The sequence below is a fragment of the Peromyscus californicus genome, unplaced genomic scaffold (assembly GCF_007827085.1).
Source record: "Peromyscus californicus insignis strain IS unplaced genomic scaffold, ASM782708v3 Scaffold_15__1_contigs__length_86483966, whole genome shotgun sequence".
Lineage (NCBI taxonomy): Eukaryota > Metazoa > Chordata > Mammalia > Rodentia > Cricetidae > Peromyscus > Peromyscus californicus.
The window spans coordinates 73,205,666-73,226,948 of NW_026294447.1; the positions used below are offsets into that span (position 1 = coordinate 73,205,666).

At 43.5% G+C, this 21,283-nt stretch overlaps 1 protein-coding gene across 10 annotated transcripts in view; it reads right to left on the reverse strand.

Annotated features, from left to right (window-relative positions):
- Sipa1l1 (signal induced proliferation associated 1 like 1) overlaps nt 1-21,283 on the reverse strand; it is a 306,912-nt gene that overhangs the window by 230,857 nt on the left and 54,772 nt on the right. For all 10 annotated transcript variants that reach the window (XM_052739397.1, XM_052739386.1, XM_052739390.1 and 7 more), the window contains one exon: nt 9,189-9,255. The gene's annotated coding sequence lies outside the window, so the exon portion shown is untranslated. The remainder of the gene's footprint in view (nt 1-9,188; nt 9,256-21,283) is intronic.

Here is a 21,283-nt window from a genome sequence, read left to right on the forward strand (position 1 = left end):
AGAAACGGACACTGGAGTTGGGAAAGAAAAACCAACGCCTCCTCTGTCTGCAGATATTATATGTAAAGCCCAAGAGTCCACAAAAATCAAACTGAACCAATACAAGTCTGGTAATTGGCAGGGTGCACAATCACCACCCAGGACTGAGCTGTGATGCTCTATACAGCGAGCATTCTGGAAAGGACACTGCAAATGCAATTCTATTCAAACTCAGGTCAAGAGAAAAAATACTTAGGGATTGGTTTAACCAAAGAAGAAAAACTGTGACAAAAGCTAAAAAAAAGATATAAGTACAGAGAAACATTCCCCATGTCCAGAGATTAGAAGATGTGATGCTGTTAAGATAGTCACACTACAAATATAATGCAATCCTTATCTAAATTCCGTGGCATTTTCTAAAAAAAAAAAATAAAGTTTTTAGTCCTAAATTCCCAAATAGCCAAAGTGATCTAGAAAAATCTGCATTAAAATTAGAGACACTATATCTGCTAGTATCAAACTGCATTAGAAAGCTACAGTAATCAAAGTAGTATAGTAATAGCATACAGACAGACATAAAAACCCACAGGCTAGAACACAGAGCCCAGAAACGAACCCTTAGAGACATGGTCAAATACCTCACCAAGGCAGACAGTCTTGTTCAATATATGCTGCTGGGGAAAAGTAAATGTCCGCATCCAAACAATGAAATGGGAACTTGACATACAAAAACTTAATTTAAAATAGTCAAAGACTCATATGCATAACCCAAAACTAAAAAACTCCCTGAAGAAAAGGTCAACGCTTCAGAGCAAGGGGTTTGGCAATGGCCACTTACAACACGCCAGGGTCCGGGCACTAAGAGGAATCACAGAAACTCAACTTTGTACATGGGAGAGCACCAAGAGTGGAGAGGCAAGCCACAGAGCGGGAGAAAACATGTAAACTGTATCTGATAAGGGATCGCCATTTAAGGTTCTTCTAACAGTTTGGAAAATGCAAGAACTAACACAACACCCATGAAGCTCTTGCTGATGTAATTCATTATCAGTCATGCAATCCCTACCCAAATATTCTTTTTTTCCAGGCCAAAACAAAAACAAACCCCTTACTAGCAGCTGCAAGAGGAACTCACGTGGAAATGCTACAATCACATCAACATCACTGATCTGTGGTCCTCCCTTTACCCACTAAGAGCCCACCACCAGCGGTGAGAGCTGGCCGAAGTCTGCAGTGCGGGTAAATTTCTGTCAGAGTCAGGAGGTACTTGTTGGAAGGCAAGGGCCTGCATGAGCATTCACCAAGCCTGTGGAAACTTTAGATAAATGTTAACCTAGGTCATTTCTCAAACCAACTGACTAGGAAAAGAAAACAAACACTTAAAATAACAAAAAGGGTCCAATGATAACCGTAGTGACATCCTTTAAAAAGAAAGAAAGGAAAAAGGGTTCCTTCTAAAACATCGAGTCTATTGCTCCTGAGCAGCCATCATTACCTAAGCTTCTGAAGGCTTACCTAAACCCCTTCTAATGTGGGAAGCTACTATGGACAACACTGGTTCAGGAGGCGCCCCCTACTCTGAGAGGCCCACCCTGCCCATGTGCAGACCTCAACACATTTTGGGCAGATGTGAGCAGTGATTTTCTTCAAGTCTACGGCACTCATCCCTAAATTCTCTTGCTTTAAAAATCTTTCCCAACAAAACACAGCAAAGTTGTCCTCCCAAGTGAGACAAATCTTCCACATCAAATGAGTGTCCCTCAAGTAAGACCCTACCATTCATGTGACCTTAATTTTACATGCAAGATGTTCGTGAGAATTACTTAGACATTACCAAAGACATTTACAACTTTCCTTCTTACGTAAAATATGCTTAAAGATCGACACATTTAAAAAGACAGATTTTTTTTCTAGGCTTGCGTCTACAATCCCAGGATGCACGGGGAAAGGCTGGACTGTAGTAATTTCTAGGGCACTGAGGGCTACAAAGCAAGTACCAGGCAAGCCAAGGTCACAGAACTTGTCTCAAAAACCAGTGAGAACGAAAATGAAAAAAGGTCAGGTTTTAAATACAGTCCCTATCTCTAAGGGTTTCCTGAGCCCTTCGACAAACATTAGTCTGCAAAAGGAACTGGTCAAGCCAAGCTTCTCTCTACTTGCACCTGGTCCCTGATGTTCGGACCTCCCAGAAGTCAATGCTTTGGCACACCAATGCTTTTAGACAGGCAGAGACAGAAGGAGATGGGTTTGAGCCCTGCCCAGTTCCCAAGTCCCACTCTCACCTAGTCCACCCACATCCACAGGTACAAGCTCTCTGCTATTTTCTGAGGCCTGAACTTCAGACTTTCTCAAGTCTGTTCTTATTAGCAGGTCTCGGTCTCTCGGTCTCTCGGTCTCTCGGTCTCTCTCTCTCTCTCTCTCTCTCTCTCTCTCTCTCTCTCTCTCTCTCTCTCTCTCTCTCTCTCTCTTTCTCTCCCTCTTTTGTTTTGAAGCAGGGATTCACTCTGCACCCCACAACTTATAGAGGTCTTGCTTCAGTTTTCCTGGGTGCTAGGATTATAGACAGGAGTCACCAGGCCCAGCATGCAAATTCCAAATTTACTAGATAATCAAAAAAGGGAAGCCAAGACTAAGAAATCAAGATCATGGGTTAAAGGCCAGCCTGAGAGAGACAGTGAAAACAGTGATGGGGGAGGGGTGGATAAAACTACAATACAATCATCTTCATTCCAACCTCTGCCCCCAAAAAAGGTGACAAATATTTTAAGCAGACAGCGTTCCAAAGGCAACTTAATTTAAATTCCTGTACTCAGGACTCCTGTGAGCAGAGTAAGTTTAAGAGCCAAGTGTCTACTGGACATGGGAAGCTCTGTTCTTCTGTTCTACTAAACATAAAGGTAAGAAAAGAATTTCGTGAGAACGAGCTGGTCCTGACAAAGAGACAAAGGCAACAGCAGCATTAGTAAAGCTGAAGGGTCCTAGCTGCAGACTGGAAAGTGCTTGCCAAAGATGTGCACGCCATCTTCTTTTTCCAGAACTAGGGGATGGGGGAGGCAGGGCTTGAAACAATAAATGAGCATAAAAAAGCTATTCTGAGCTGGCTTAGGGTATACCACACTCAACAACAATCAGTCATTCACACCTCAAGATAAGAAGTCTCTACAATCAGCCCTTTGCTACTATACATACCTCGTCTTAGTCATCTCAGGTGGCATCTGTCTGGTGCCTTCGGTGCCACTGTGGAACCAGCAGCTTACTGAAGGAACATTACCAAGTCTCTACAAGGTAGAGTAAAATATTTAGACTATTCAAGTCTTGTGTGCCTGATCTATTCTCAGTTTAGGGGGAAGCTGCTGGACATAAACATCTATTCCCGTCTGTCCTAAAGAAGATTTACTTGCCAATGATAAGGAAGTCACAGGGCACAGGGGAGGACAAGAAGGGACAGGTGACAAGTGCAAAGGCTGTGGCTGAGGAGGACGGTTCCAGGCACTGCTGTCTGGACTGCTGGCCCGGCAAAGCACCGGCATCACAGACTGGGTCTCCTGCCGCTGTCACATCGAACACCAACAAATGTCTAGAAGAATGTGCCATCAAGAATCGCTTCCCTGTTCTGTTCACACCTCCTACAGGGCTGGCCTGTCCCATAAAACAGCAAAAATGTGTTACTCCTCTCCTCAGGAGCCATCACCTTGTGTTTCTGAGACAGGGTCTCTCCCTGGGACACAGAGCTCACCTATTAGGATAAATTGGCTGGCCAGGGAGCCCCATGAATCTGCCTGTCTTAAGCACGTGCCGCCACACTTATTTTTTTATGTGTGTTCTGGGTATCAAACTGACTAAGCCATTTCTTCAGCCCAAAAACATGTCTTCATTCTCCTGCGTATACCAGCACAGCCTCTGCATGTCTTTTCTCTATGAACACTCTTCAGTAAGGACAAGGCTCCTGAATGTGCTCCAGTAAAAATGTGACCAATGTTATCCTTCCTAACTGGGTTTTCAGGGAAAGAAAAAAGGAGAGATTTTTCCATTTCCGTTACCACTCCTCACTAGAAGCAGTTGGCTGGGATGCAAATAAGTCAAGAGAAATAACAGGGACCCTTCAACAATACTTCGCTTACCTACAAAAACCTACTGTTCACATAAGGACGGGAAATGCAAAACAAAAGACAATACTTGGGAAACCTGTGAGAAAGTTTTCATATGTAAAGCACAGAATTTAGTTAATGAGCATTACTCATGTTAGCTCCTGGCTAATGACTTACAAAAAACCATATCAAAGATGCTTTTAAAATTAGGAAAGAAAAAGTGTGCTCACTTAAGTCAATGTTCATATTCTAGAACAATACTGCCCACAAATTTTAATAAGAGAAGTATTATGGATTTCATAATGTATCTGTAAAAGTACATACACGCCAGGCGGTGGTAGCGCACGCCTTTAATCCCAGCACTCGGGAGGCAGAGCCAGGCGGATCTCTGTGAGTTCGAGGCCAGCCTGGGCTACAAAGTGAGTTCCAGGAAAAGGCACAAAGCTACACAGAGAAACCCTGTCTCGAAAAATAAAAAAAAAAAAAGAAAAGAAAAGTACATACACAACACAAGACTTTGTAGATGGTACCAGGCCTTCTAAAGCACGCCAGTACTTTAGATAGCCCTTCACTAGAAAAGGACACTCAGAAAGGAGGGATACACCTGGAGGTCCCCAGACACTGTTCAATCAGCCTTCCTCCTCTGCTGTCTGAGGGGATCTCAGTGAGGACACCCCCCCAAAAGAAAGCTCTACCTCAATGCTTCTCAACCTTCCTCCTGCTTCAACCCTTCAATATACTTCCTCGTGTGGTGGTGACCCCCACTCATAAAATTATTTTTGTTGCTACTTCATAACTGTAATTTTGCTACTATTATGAATCGTAATATAAACCTTTGATATGCAGGACACCTGGTATGTGACTCCCGTGACAGGGTCTCAACCCACAGGTCAAGAAACACTGCTCTGCCTAGACCTACAAGACAGACCAGGCCAGCATCCTCAGATACTGGTGCTAAGACAAGCAGCCCAGGTGCCTAATGGCTCCAGTTACTAAACTAAGCAACTCAGTCCAAAGGATAAGGCCTCAGCTTCCCAGCTCTAACCAGACGGAAGTCTGCTAAATTTGTCCTAGCCACACCTATTAACTAGGAGTTTTGCTTATGGAGGAGTGTTCAGAATACCAGGACAGGCAGGAGATATACACTTCAATGGATGAATCTTAAAAAACAGTATGATCTGATAGCTTAAATGAAAATGGCACCCAGAAGGATTAGAGGTGTGGCCTTGTGGGGAGATGTGTCACTGGGGGTGGGCTTTAAGGTTTCTAAAGCCATTCTCACTCAGCCTATCTCTCTGCCTAGTGGTTGCTGTCTCAAGGTGAGAGCTCTCAGCTACTGCTCCAGTGCCATGCCCGCCTGCCACCATGCTCCCCACCATGATGGTCATGAACCATCATGGCCCTCTGAAACTGTAAGCCCTAATAAACACTTGCCTCAATAAGTTGCCTTGGTCATGGTATCTCATCACAGCAATAGAAAGTGACTAAGACAAACAATTTCCAAGATCAAGGTGAGAATCAGAGAATGCCAGATAACAGGCACAGGCATCCCCAGTACCTGTGGAGAGGCTGGTCCCAGGGCTGCCCCCCAGCCCCGATTCCCAGACCTTCATGCTCAAGCCCATTATATAAAAAGATGGAATGTAACCCAGACGTGCTGGCTCATGTCTGTAACCTCAGGACTCAGGAGACTAAGGCAGGAAGCTTGCAATGAGTTCAAGACCAGTCTGGGCTACAAAGCTATGTGAAACCCTGTCTTAAAAAAACAAAAAAGGAAAAGAAAAACAAAGATAATAAATAAAATGACATGACATCTGCACAAAAGTTATGCTTTAAATCATCTCTAGCGTGCTAACAATGCCTCCCACAACATAAATGCAATGTAGACAGGTGGTACTATCTGGAGAATAAAGTCATGCAAAGGCCTGTCCATTTCAGCAAAGATGCCATCTATTTCACAGATTCTCAAACTGGCTGTATGGAACCCTGGTGTGGGAATCCACAAATGTGGGGGCAGCTTGCTCTTTTTCCTTCCGCCTCCAGTATCAGAGCTGCAGGCTACGGTCATGGAGCATACAGGATACCTGCTTCAGCATCCAGAAATTCCTGAGGCTCCAAAGATGCTGTTTTCAAAAAGGAGATGGTTTCTCAGATGTGTTGCTAATAAAAAAATTAATAATAAAATAAGCTGGGCGGCGGTGGTGCACGCCTTTAATCCCAGCACTCAGGAGGCAGAGCCAGGCAGATCTCTGTGAGTTCGAGGCCAGCCTGGTCTACAGAGCAAGATCCAGGATAGGCACCAAAACTAAACAGAGAAACCCTGTCTCAAAAAACCAAACAAGGGGCTGGAGAGATGGCTCAGAGGTTAAGAGCACTGACTGCTCTTCCAGAGGTCCTGAGTTCAATTCCCAGCAACCACATGGTGGCTCACAACCATCTGTAATGAGATCTGGTGCCCTCTTCTGGCCCACAGTCATACATGCTGTATACATAATAAATAAATAAATAAATAAATAAATAAATAAATAAATAAATAAATAAATAAATAAATAAATAAATAAATAAACCTTAAAAAATATTATTAAAGGTCAAGTCATTTAAAAAAAAAAACCAAACAAAAAAAATAATAATAAAATAAAAATAAGCAAAAAATGGCCTTTTCAAATGCCTAGAAAATTCAGAGATCTAAAACTTTCTTAGGTTCTACCTCTATTAAATATGAGACTAGGAATGGCCAGATAAACACAGCCCAAGAATGTCCTAAAGTGCTTTAAAGACACTTTCCGAGATAATTATTCCCCCATTTCTCTCTTGAAATTCAAGGTAGGTCGGAAATAGAAAGCCACTTTGAAAGCTGTGCTCCAATTACCCAGCAGGCTTCGGAAGCCATAAGCTCTGAACAAAGGTTGACAGAGGTGAGATCTCAGATATCCTTGGCTGCTCCTGGACCCAGTCACTCCAGAAGAGCTGACTTCTTAGGTCATTTTTCTCCTAACAAAGCAGCAGATAAGAAAATTCTCCAGGTCTTTGTCTCTGCGCTTGTCTGAGATCAAGGTTAAGTACAAAGTAAGTGAACCACAGAGACCTACATAAACCACGGGGCTCATCTGAAGTGAAAAGCTCTGCTCACTGCAGTGCTGGGACATGGAGAAATCGTCTCTTTCCATTAGGCTGGTTGTTTTTTGTTTTTGTTTTTCCCACTACAGCATCCATCCTCCTTTCACAACTAATTTAAAGGTTTGGAATGCTCGCTGAAATATTAGAGGAAGTCTATGTTAAATCTGAGTCCCTACTGAGGAGCAGCCTAATGAGTAACTTAACTAAAAACATTTAACTTACCTAGTAAAAACTTCTTTATGCAATCTTAAAATCAACTATCCCTATCTTTTCCAGGGAGCCACATAAAATAAGTTAACTCCCCATGAAGGTTCCCACATGCCTCCCTGGCAGTCTGCACAGAGCATGCTAGCAACCTTTACATCTCTAGACTTACATTACTTTGTAGATCTACTCTGTAGGGCAACATAGGCATATGCATGTGGCACCCATACATGAACCACCCATACATGCATCATTGATGAGTTAACTTCATCATCCCTAAATCCTTTAAAAAGGATTCCTTTAAATTTTTCTTTTTTAAATTTTTTTAAATTTATTTATATTTTATGCATGAGTTTTCTGTATGCATTCCTGCAGGCCAGAAGAGGGCATAAGACTCCACTATAGATGGTTGTGAGCCACCATGTGGGTGCTGGGAATTGAACTCAGGTCCTCTGGAAGAGCAGTCAATGCTCTTAACCCCTGACCCATCTCTCCAGTCCCTAAAAATTTCTAATTGTCCCCATTTCAAGGTTTATTTAAAATGGGATTCTGTGGTTTCTAGGTAATCACTAACAAAAGCTTCTGAAATATTTCAGATTCTAACATTTGAGAATTTTACTCCACTCACAATAAAACTAGTGCCGAATATGCATGTATAGAAGCTGCAAAACTACATTCTTTTGGCAATATTCTTACCACTAAGAAAAATTTAAGCAAAAATAAAATGCAATATATACAAAGGAATACAAAGAATCTTATTTACAGAGGGAAAAAACACCGTACTTATACTATGATTTCTTCTTTTTCTTGACAATTCTCTGACATTATGGGTACATATTTTAAAATGAAAAATGACTCCAAGACCAATGGCGGCACCCAAGTCAAGAAGGGTAAAGAGGAGCAACTGGCTACCTCCTTCCTCATAAGCTGAGCACTTCCAACCACACAGCATGCATTCAATAGCATGATTCTTACTCAAAGAAAGGCTGAAGCAGAAACACATCAAAATGTGAGAGGCCTGGAGAAGCCTTCTAACATATTTATCATGGGACAGAAACAGAAGTATATAAGAGAAAACCTAAGCAGCTAAAGTAACTAGGAAAAAACCTGGACTACTTTAACTGACAATGTGACCATCCTGCAAAGCCAAGACACCTCTCTAAAGGGAGACACCTGTACCTTAGGCTATCAGGCTATTGAGACCATGGTCCCCAAGAGTCTTAACCTGGGAAAAAGAGAGGGTTGGGCCCTGGTGCCAGGCAGAGCAGGACCTTGTCTCACACGGTCTGACAACCCTTCAGACCACCTTGCAGCCCAGACAATGAAAAGCAGACCCACACCTTGACTAGACTTATAAAAACCTGTGAGCTGCTTAAACCTAATACTCATGAAGTCTGCTGGAAACAGACTTGGGTAGCGTGTGGGGGCCACTGGACCACTTCTCTGTTCCTCTTCCTACCGCTTGTCTGCGTGGGCGGCCTATGGAGAACAAGGGGCTAACCTGCCCTGTCAGGCCATCCAGCACACCCCCACCCCCACCCCCAGCGAGTTGGGTATAAAGGGAGTGCTGCCCGGTTCAGAAGTCAGTGAGCAGAGCTGTGCAGGCTTCCACATCGTCTGCCTCTCCTTCTCCACTCCAACCCGGCAACAAGAAAATGGCAAACGGAAACAGCCAGCAGAAAACACAACAAAACTCACATGAGGTAAAGTCAAGCCTGATGAAAGTAGCAGCCTTCTCAACCAGAGTCTAAGTGACACTCCCTCCCACAACACAACCTGGTGATGAATCCATCAACTCACCTCATTCCACCTCAAAGTTTGCGGTCAACCTTGCTTTTGAGTCCAATTTGGGGCAATCTCTCAAAACCTAAATTAAAACAAGAGTGAAGTTTAGTATAATAGTTATTTTCAATTTTTGGAAAATACGCAACTGTACCTCACTGTAAGTAAAGGGTCCAAAAAAAGCAGTATTAATAAAATCCTAATTTAAAGCTTCCTTTAATTTTAATCTTTATGTAAAACTCTATACATTTAAATTTGAGTTAATCAACAGTCACTCTCATACAAAGAACTGATTCTTAAACCTGACTAAACAGACAGATGGATATTCAAGGGCCACACCCCAGACTACCAGTTCAGAACATCCAGGAGAAACTCAGGACCAGGACCTGTAAAAAGTCCCCTAGAAGGAGATGCTAATTGGCCAAGCCATCAGCATCCCATTGCCTATGAGAACCCACCTCCACCCCCCAACCCATCCACACACACAGTGTTGTTCTGAAGCAGTGATCCTCAGCAAGGTGCAGTCTATGTCCTGATGTCACTAGAGAAGGGGACATACTACTGCCATCTAACAGGTACAAACCAGGGATGGTGCTAGGCCACACATCACCCAGACCAAAAGAGAGATAAAGATGGAGCTGAGAAACCCTCTTCCAAAGCAACAGACATTCTGACTTGTAGAATTTAGAATTTCTACAAGGAGCTGAGGGGACAACTCAGTGAATTATGCTCTTGCCAGCCAAGTGCTAAGGGTCCAAAGTCAAGTCTCCAGCACCACCATAAAAGCTAGGCATGGTGGCATCTGTTTATACTTCCAGAACTGAGGAAGGGAAGACAGGCAGGTGACCAACTAATCATCAAAGTCCCATTAAGACCTTGTCTCAAAAACAAGGAAGAGAGCTCCTGAGGGAAGTCACCAAGTTTGATACTCACGTATGATACACTCTAACATATACATATACACACAAAGTAATTCTACAATTCATTTCTGCTTTTTTATTTTCTGTTATGTGGGTGTTTTGTCTCTCATCATTTGAATGCCTGCAGAATCCAGAAGAGGGCACTGGATCCCCTGGAACTGGAGTTTCAGAGGGTTGTGAGCTGCCTTGCAGGTACTAGACTGAACATGGGTCCTCTGGAACAATGGCCAGTGCCCTTAACCACTGAGGCATCTCTCCCAGCCCCAAATTCTACAATTACAAATACTGAGACAGATAATAAGCTCCCAACCACAGCCATAAAGCATTTCTTATGAAAGTTACATTTCTATATATTACTCATTTAAAAAAATACTAATTCATGCTTAGTAACTATAATTGAAAGGGAGGAGTTGTGTTGTTTTGGTTTGGTTGTTTTTTGAGACAGGGTCTTACTACATAGCTCAGGCTAGCCTAGATCTCACTATGTAGACCAGGCTGGCCTGGAGCTCATCAAGATCTGCCTGCATCTGCCTCTTGTCTCTGCATTGAATGCTGAGATTCATGGTGTGCACCACCACGCATGGTTCTAATAATTTGTAATAAATGTTTCAATGTTCAAAAATCTTTGAATCAAACTATGCTCATAAGAGCTTCCCAAGAAAGGTGTTGTGTTTTTTGGTTTGGTTTGGTTTGGTTTTTTCCTGTTTACTGAGGTTAAACCCTACTTCTAACTCTTTTTCCAGACACACAGAATGAAGCCTAAAAACAGCAGTAATAACCAAGGCTGAGCTTCACTCATGTAATCCCCAGTCCTGCTGAGACAAGGATTTCCTCTGTCCAGCCTGACACCCTGAACATTACAGAGTCCCAGCCTTCATTCAGCCAAGCATAAAAGCACTTTAAAACTTACTCGAATTTTACATTCACAACAAGACTTACCCAGGACCATATGCCCTGTACTCAGCAGGAGAGATCTGGGGAGGGAGCTGTGGCGAGCCTTTCTTGGGCTGCCACAGCCAGAAGGGACAGTTCTAGACACAACCTGGGAGGGAAGGAACCAATGTCGGATTCTGCGTCACACAGCCCAGAGAGCAGACATGATGTTTACTCAAGGTTGGCCTCTATGGTATAGCATACACCCACAGAATGAGGAAAGATAGCCATTAACACTCAAAACAGAGGCCCTGTTTTCTTAGTCTTAATGAATTGAGCTATAACTAGCTAACTGCATAAACAGGGCATACTTGGAAGCTGACTAGCACTGGTAAACCACACAGGCACACGAACAAACATGCCAATTTGAAAAGAATGTGACGTAGGAGCACACAGATCGCAACAGAACTGCAATTTCAAACTAGACAAGGCTTCCAGATGAAGCAAACAAGACCTACTCTGATTCAAGACCGATGTTTTGCCTCAGAATCCTCAGTGATGTACATGAACTGCCCAAGTCAGACTCAAGCACTGTAACCCTGCACAACCAACAGGCCCAGGCAGCAGGGAGAGGCTGAGTAGAGAGAGCTGCTCACAACCCAAGGGACAGAAAGTCTGAGGCTCCCAGAAAAACCTGTGGTAGATGGCGGGAGCTCCCAGCCACACCTCAGGACAAGGGGTGAAGCAGGCCTTCAGCAAGTGTCTCTGAGGGATGCAGAACCCTAAAGGCGGGGTGACCTGAAAGTGGGACATCCCAGTCCTAGAGTCAGGAGCCTGTGATAGAGCACAGGGCCCACCACACCTCCGCTGCTCCAGAGAGACAACAGGAAGGCCCATCAAGAGCAGAGCAGAGACCAGGCCCGAGCCTACTTCCTGATCAAGGAGACAAAGCAAGGGGTTAAGAAAGGAAGGCCCAGAGGGTGGAGCCCAGCAGTCACCAGGGAGACTCGGGAACTGCAGTGCAGTCTGTGACATAACCCTGACCCCACTCCCATTAGAAAAATGGGAGATTTAAACTGGTCTTTAAATCAAACTCCAAAGAAAATTTCAAACACACACACTTCTTCTTGGTTGTTTGTTTTTTCTACTCTCAGCAGTAAAATAGATTCTGTTCCAAAAGAGAAAGGTTGTTCAATTTCCTGTCAAAAGCAATCCAGAGAAGGCCACCTACACTGTGAAGCAGCAAGGGGGAAAAAAGAGCTGAAAAAAAGCCTGTGTGTGTGGGCGTCACTGAGTGCAACGGAACCAGTACTCTGGGTTGTTCAAAGCGCTTTTCCTTGATCATTCGGAGAAATATGAAAATTAGGCAGTCTGACTGCCACAGAGAAGCTTGTCCTCCAGCCTACCCAAGGAAAACAGGACCTGTGACAGGCTTCAGTCTCACCAGCCGAAGAAGGGGCCAGGGTGGTTGCATGTCTTTAGTGACAGTTTTCTGTATCCTAGAGAAAAGGCAGATTCTCAGACAGCTCAAGGTAATGCTCTCACAGAAAGGTGGCTGTGGGTGACCACAACCCTTCCTGCCAAATCCCACATTCCACCTGACACGCAAATCTCTAACCTAAGACCACCTCCCTCCCAAAATGTTCAATCCTAGAGCTGTGGGGACTGACCACTGGAAACCTGAACGTGTTCTTATGCGTTAGCTACACCATCACATCTATTCCACCCTCACATCCCTTCTGGAAAGTCTACACTCTTTAGACAAGCAACCAACTGGCCCAGCACTCTGAACAAGTAAGCTCAGGCTGGAAACCGGCTCCTAGTTTGACTCCAAGCACCACAGCAGACAACTCATCACTGTCGGTAACTTCAGCTCTGGGAGGATCTCCTGGGCACCTGCACTCACATGCGCACACCCGCAGACAAACTCAAAACTGAAGCAGATGCTGTGTGATGGAGACAGAAACCACCTTAACAGCCCACCAGTAAACAGGAGAAAACAACATACACAAAGTAAGTTAAAATGTAGTATTATCTGTCTACACTGTGACAGTGTCATTTCTGCAAAGCAAACTTCCCATTTGAAGAAGCAGTTTCCACAGGCGAAGGAGAAAAACTATGAACGTAAGAATGCACAAAGGAGATGACAGTAATCACTGACAAGTCTGCACACCCAGAGACAGACAAGAGAGCGGGAAGGAAGCCAGTGTGGCAGGGCAGCTCCCTCCCGGCAAAGGCAAACCTGCCAAGCTTTGTAAATGACGGTGTGCATGATAAACTAACGATTCTGAGGGATTCAAACAACTGAAGGGCTTTGCCTTGCTTCACTCAATAAACTCAGATAAACCTACAAAAAGATGCAGGCACAGGAGAAATGGCCTGTTTCCCTGGACACTTGACCACAAAGAGTCAATACCTACATAGGCTGATGAGTACTTCCTATAAACAAGAGCATTCTCCTATAAAATTTTTTATAGTTCTGACTATCCAAACCCGGACTATAGCGCTGACATAAGCACCATGATCTACTTCAGAGGCCAGGTTTGCCTTCCTCTAACTATCCTAATGATGTCTATTTTAGTAAATGGATCCAATCCAGGACCCTGCACTGTACTTTGCTTTCATCTCAAGAGTAACACTCCATCTGAAGAATCCCTCATTTTCCTTGCTCCCTGTGATCACAGCAATCCAGAAGACTCCTGGACAGCTTGTGTTATGTCTCCTTGATTTGTGTTTGTTTGATGGTCTCTTATGATTAGGTTCATGTATATTTTCAACAGGAATACTATACAACAAGAGTTCTTTTAACGTCATTCTGTGAGGTGGAACATCGAATCCTGTCTACAATATGGCAGTGTTAACTCATACTGCGTAATTAAGGCAGTATCTGTCAGAATGCCACACAGCAAAGTTACTTTCTTTCCTTTCAGGATTGTTATTTAGTGGGATGACACTTGAAGACTACATAGAAGGCAGGAGATGGCTGGCTCGCTGGTTAAGAGCACTTGCTGTTTTTGAAAGGACCTGGGTTCATTTCCACATCCACACAATGGTTCTAGTGTCAAAGGACCTGATGCTCTCTTCTGGCTTCCATAGGTACCCAACACATGTGTGATGCACATATGAACACGCAGACACTCACATACACACATAAAATAAAAATAAATACATCATTTAAAAAATAAGATTCCATAGGCACTTTATTTCTCAATAAACTTTCAGTACTTATAGTCCAAACCTGCCTACCATTTTAGTGAGAAAATGGCATTTAGAATCCAAGATATGGGGGTGCAGTGTGCTTTCTGCAAAAGGATGACTACTGTTTCCAGGTCTTCAGAGAGAAGAGAACCATATACGCACATGCGCACCCATTTACTTCTGTATTTCTTGCTTTTTCTATGCCCCTGAAAACCATGAGTTCCTGCCTACACTTCGAGTTCTAAGCCTCGGGTTCACCAACCTCTCCTCCGCTTGTGAAAGTGGTCCAACTGGCCCTCCCTGACCTCTATATCTTCACTTATGGACTTCATTCCTCCATCATGGGCCAGGCAGTGCCTTCTCTATTACCTGCAATGTAGTGAGGGGAAAAGTCCGGTACTCCCGCCCTCTCAGAGAAGAAAGGAAAAAGAGAAAAGGAGGCCCCACACTCAGAGACACAACTTATCAGCCAAGACCAGGCAAACAGCCAGCATTCTAAATGCCTGGCCGTGATGGTGTGCCCCTATTCATATACTACATATATAATCATACTCATTTTTCAGAGCTAAATCCAAGCCCAAAATATGTTCTTCAAAGATGCACTCACTGAAAGAGCTACGGAATCTTAAGCCCACAATTCGGGAGTATGGTCAGCTCTAGAGGGAGACGGGAGGATGCCACATGCACAGCTTCAAGGCAACAACTTGTTCTTGCTGTTAATTTGGTAGAGAATCTAAATCTGTCTTCCAACTAAGTAATTCCCCTTATAAATAAAGATAGCTACTATGTGAGTGTGTATAACGTCAGACACATAATACTATCTACCTCATGGAATCCATGTGACCATCAAGGAAATGGTCTTAATCCACTTTACAAGAGGATACAGGTAAGAACTGTGACACTTTAAACACTGCCCAAAATGGTTAAGCTCATCCCATCTCAACACCCTTGCCTTCTTATATAGCACAGCAGTCTCTTAACTAACAGCCCATCTCTACTGGTCCCCGGCACTGTGTGGATGAATGCCTTCTGTTTGTTATTTCACTGGACCCCGTAACATTCCTGTAAGGTGACTGACAGCTATGATTTTGTCTGTGTTTTTTTAAGATAACAAACTCAAAACAGCTAACTGAATGAAGATGAGGACATGATTGCTCCTAAGTGCTGTTGAGGAGAAGGGTTTTAGTGTAGATGTGAGGCAGGGTCAGCCACAGGCACCTGGAAGGGTCCAGACTGAACTGGGCCATGAGAGGTGAGAGAGGAGGAGAGCGAGAGAGAAAAAGAAGGGAGAGAGAAGAGAGGCAAGAGGCCAGGAGAGCACCGGGCTGAGAGGTTTAGGGAAGGGGGTGGGGTCAGAAGTGCTGGGAGGAGCCACAGGTACTGAGACCTGTCCTGAGTTTCTCTGGGGCCTGCTGTAAGCAACTGTCCAAATCCAAAGAGCTCCTGCTAAGTCACACTAGAGCAAGTACAACACAGGGCAACAAGGGCTTTCTAGATGCCACAATGTGTGCCGTTACCGTCATGCCAAGAAAGTCTCCTCTGGATTTAAGGTGACAAGAAGACACGTTGATGGCAAGCTCTGGCCTAAAGAAAATAACACTTAGAAAGGGAGTCCTTAATGGTCCCCACACTGAAAGCCAGCAGCATCTGCATCTGTACAGTGTCTCTGAACACACGGGGCAAGCAGCAGTAAGCAGAAATCCTCGTCATACACAGGAAACAGATGGGGTGGATAACACTAACAGATAATCAACTGTCTCTCTCTTCCTCTCTCTAGGACCAAAGAAACATCCAGTTAATGACATCATGAAAACTAGAAAAGCAGAAGCTCCTAAGTGAGAGCAGGATTTGCATATGCATCACGGCAGACCAGCAGCAGGGAGTGGTCAGCCAGAAAGGACGAGAAACCTATTTCAGCTCTAAGTTAGTTCCCTTATTCTCCAGAGTGACTGCAACCCTGGCCAGTGAGATCCATTTGCACTCTCAACAGCCCAACAAGTTAGATCCTAACTGAAGTCCAACTATTAAGAACTTAGTTTAATTCAAACATTTCTTAAACATTTGCCAGATATAAGACTCTGAGCAAAGAAACTTGGATCTCCAAAGCCCTACCAACACTGACCTTCCCTTCAAAGAGCTTGTAAACTAACCCAGGAGTCGGTAAAGGAGGGTGTCTTAGTTAGGGTTTTATTGCTGTGAAGAGACATCATGACCAAGGCAACTCTTACAAAGGAAAACATTTAATTGGGGCTGGCTTACAGTTTCAGAGGTTTAGTCCATTTAGTCATGGTGGGAAGGATGGCAAGGAAGGCAGAAAGACATGGTGTTGGAGGAACTGAGAGTTCTACATCTGGATCCACAGGCAGCAGAAGTGAAGACTGAGTCCTACACTGGACACAGTTTGAGCATATGAGACCTCAAAACCTGCCCCCCCCCCAAGTGACACCCTTTCTCCAACAAGGCCACACCTCCTAATAGTGCCACTCCCTATGGGCCTAGCATTCAAAAACATGAATCTATGTGGGCCACTCATATTCAAACCACCATAAAGGGGAAATCCAACAACTTCAAGGAATGTAAGAGAACACAAAGGCTGGAAGCTCAATGGGATCCAGGAAAAATAATTTGGACATGAGATTTATAGTAGAGCGGAGGTTGGGGCCACAGCTCAGTGGAGCACACTGAGCACAAGGGCCTGGGCTTGATGTCCAGTGTGGGTGCGAGGGTGGTGGATAAAGCCAATGCAATCTGGGGAGAAAAGACAGAATGAAAACAGAAACAGCTACTGTGCATGTGGAGTCCGAGTATATACTATGGAAACCTGTTAAAATGAAGCCCTACAAAGGACTCTGAAGGTGGCATGGAAACTTTGTGTTGAGAACCACAGACAAACTGCTAAGGGAAGCCCTGAGGGTCTCCAGTGGCTCACTATCCACTGATGCCTGTCATATGGCACTGGCTGCCTCCTTCAGAAAGCAGGGGGCCAGATGCCCACAGCAACAACATCAACGATGACCATGCAACCTTAGCCAACCATGCCAACAGTGCCAACTGCCTGTACAACAAGGCTTATCTCTCAGAGTTGTTGCTGATGTGTGGATAACGTGAATACTCACTTTTAAATACATAGGCATCAAATAAGCTTGGAAGCCTTGTAATTCTATCAAACTGACGAAGCATAAGCAAGTAGACTTAATGCAAAACTAACTGCTACAGCACTTAGTGATGAATGTGCAAACTTAACTTTATGTGCATACAGTTCAGAACCTACAAACAATACCTAAATTGAAAAATAATAACCTTCAACCAATTAGTTTAAAGAACTGCAGTTAACTTTTAGCTATCTAATTCTACTTAGTCCATAAGCCTTTTGAAGTAAAAGTCCATGTAGGAAGTTGTCATACCTGGTAAGGATACATTTAAAGGAGAACAGGACAAGGTGTGGTGGCACATGCCTACATCCCACCCAGCACTGAGGAAGCTGAAGTGGAAGGATCAAGGCCAGCCTGGTCTACACAGAGAGACCCTGCCTCAAAATAATAGTAAAAAATATAAAATAGGAATAATAATAATATAAATATAAAAGTGTTTTTTAAAAAACTACCATGTAGGACAAGTAAGATGGCTCAGCAGGTACTTGCTGCCAAACTTCATGGCCTGATTTCTACCCCTGGGTCCCACATTGTGGAAGGAGAGAACCAACTCCTATGTGTTGTCCTCTGACCTCCACATGTACAGTACATCTACACATCTACACCTACACAAAAGAAATGAATGCATTAAAATTTTTCAGTTTACAATGAGGGGTGTAGAGACAGCTCAGTGAGTAAGGGTGGTTGCTCTGCAAGCCTGAGTATCTAAGTTCGAATCTCAGTATCCATGTAAAAAGCCAGGCTGTATGTGCCTGTAATCCCAGCACTGTGGAGTAAGGAAGGGTAATCCAGACAGCTAGCCTCAATGAAACAGAGTTTCCAGCTCAGTGAGAGACCCTGACTCAAAGAAATAAGGCTAAGACTGATAGAGGAAGGCACCAATATCCTCTTCTGGCTTCTTTATACATTTGCATGGGCGTAACACCCACACACTCACATGTGTGCAACACACATCAGACACATACATACCATAACACAAACACATACACATTAATTAATTTTCATTAAGAACAATGTAAACTCTGCCATCTCATGGTGTGCTAATGTCCAATGCCCAAGTGAGATAAAACAGTGGCTTCTGTGGGTAAAAAGATGTGACACAAAAGAAAATCTGAGAACTATGCTAAGCAAGTGACACCAACAAAGCACGACTAACAACCAAACCAGCAAGGAAGCAGTTTATTTGCTGTAACCAACAGGAAGAGCAAGAAAAGGTGGAGTGGGGGCTGATGGTGGAAGGCTGGAACCATCCGCCTATTTGTTTAACTACTGGCTGAGTTCAGACTGGCCTACAGGCAATGGGGAACTACCAAAAGGCTTATTAGGGACTGTGACAATCAGAACCACATGTACTTGAGGGTGCACACACATACATACTTGTGTTTACAAACCATACAAAAACCCTTCAGCCCTACTGTGAAGGGATCTGAAAAGTAAAGGCCCTGAGTGAAGAACAGCAGCAACAGGGCTGTGGGAAAGGACGGAGCCAGACTGAGGCTGTGGAACAAAAGACAGACTTAAGAGAGGTAAATGGACCAGGCACTGCGAGCAATGGAGCTGAAGACAGTCTCTGTTTGGAGACTTAAAATGGTGGTCTGTTGTCCTTTTAAGAAACTGCTCAACTAGGGCCAGGGAGACGGCTCAATGTGTAAAGGGATGTAACGAGTGTCAGGAACAGAGTTCAGATCCTCAGAGCACTAACCACCAAGACCAGCCAACCAGCAAGCTCTGAGCTCAAGTGAGAAACCCTGCCTGACTCAACTACAGGGTGAGAATGACATCCCACATTAACACATGCACAAAATAGGAAGAAAGAACTTGGGGCAGCTTACGATGAACAATCACACTGTTCTCAAAAGCAGTTCCTCTCAGGGTGACATCTACCTGATCATTGGTCATACTGTCACAAGTCATCCAGAAGTCATAAGGACATATCAGAAAGACATTCAACTTCAAATAGACTTTTGGAACCTTCTCAATATAGTTTACTTTAAATACCTGTGGGTAAATTATTTAATTTATCAAAATTATATCCTTTAAGAGAAATATTCTACAACTGGGCCTAACTCTTTCCAAGGTCTTCATTTTGAACAGCATTGAATTTTACAATAAAATCTAATGCTTTTATGTATAGGCAAGCCTCAAACGACCTTGAACTTCCCATCATCCTGCCTCCATTTCCTGAATACTAGGTTACAGCATGCACTACCTCACCCAGTTCATATATATCTCCTTAGTAGGATGAAGATATGGCTTCCTGCTCTTCCTGAAGCCCCAAATTCAGGTCTTAACACTCACCTCCTATGACTCCACAACTGCATGTAACTACAACTTCAGAGTATCCAACACCCTCTTCTGGCCTCCACGAGAACCCACATATATGTGGCATTCACTCAAGACACACACTCACATATACATAAATTAGTAATAAATCTTTTTCCTTGTTTTTAGTTTTTGTTTCTAAGAAGCAGAACATCAGCCTAGAAGAAGCACAGGATCCGTCTCCAGACTGCTTGAGAAGACAATCAGACTTACTGTGTTCCAGGGCAAGATAACACACTCCATGACTAAATATGGAGACTTACTCCTCCTTGAAGTTACGAAAGCCTTAGAGACAACACAGAGTATCTAGCAATACCAGGTACATGGACTAGCACTTAATATGCACAAGTCTCTCCATGCATCAAGGCCAGGAAAACAACTCCCAGCTGACAATGTTGGTCTTAAAAATAAACTTGAAGAGAAGGGTTCCAGGGGAGAGGAACTCCAGCTCAGTCCACAGCAGCTCATTATATTATGGTAGAGACGTTAGCAATCATAGCATGAGCCTCTGTGAACTCAGGGAGAAGAACTCTTCTCCAGTGAAACAAAACCATCAGCAATTCGGTATGCCTAGCAAGTTTGCCAAAACGATGCAGGTTTTTCTTAGCTATTGTGTCAAAGCCAGAGTATTTAGTCTACATGTTGATCTACTGAAATTATGGTTCGTCAAAGATTTTTTTTTTAAAGACAGATTTACTAAGGGCCTTCTCGAAACTCTACAATACCTAAACAACTGCACATTTGTCTATAATTATGCTCTCATACACTCTCTCACCTCAGTATCATCATACATAATGCAGACAAATTACAAAGCACGACAGAAAACCCAAAGTGGTGAAAGAGCTTTGGGAAAAACTCTAATATAGTTTCATCTTTGTAAAAAACAATCCCACAAATTGCGTTAATCATCTTTCCTTTTATTGCTTATCCATCAAAAAAAAAAAAATCAATACCAGGTAAATTTAAATTAACCTCTATAAAGTGCTTTAAGCATATTATTCAACAATAAACTTCAGGAACATCTTAAAAAAAAATTTTGGTATTAATTTCTATGGCTTGAGCTCAGCAAGATGGTATAGTGGGTAAAGGCATTTGCTGCCAAACCTAATGACCTATATTCTGCCTCCAGAACCCACTGGGGGGGGGGGCAACTTCTGACCTCCAGATTCAAGATGTGACATGTGAGAAGGAAGGGAAGGAGGGAGAGAGAGGAGGGAGTCTGCCTATGATTTAATTTAAATGTAACTCAAAGTCACTAAAATATCCAGTGAAGTAGTAGGTGAGGTTGTTTTATCCATTGCTAACTGAATGAACATTTTGGAAAGAACAAGAGAGCCACATTCTGAGACACAATGACACTGGAGGCAGTGTCTCCAGGGAGTAGGTCTGCCTTAGACACTGAAATCTGACCTCACTCATCCAGTCCAGAGTATAGAAAAAGAGCCCAATGTCACGAGACTTGAAGAACCCACAAAGTTTCTGTATGCAAAACAGTCGGTACAGGGAGGTCCGTAACACAGCCGGACTTGGAAGGGACTGTTTTAACTTTTGAATGGCGGAAATAAAACTAGGCAAGAAGAGAAGCACTACCCAGTTTTTACCAGACTGACAAAAGCCATGAGAAAGATTCAGTGTCCGGTAGAAAAAG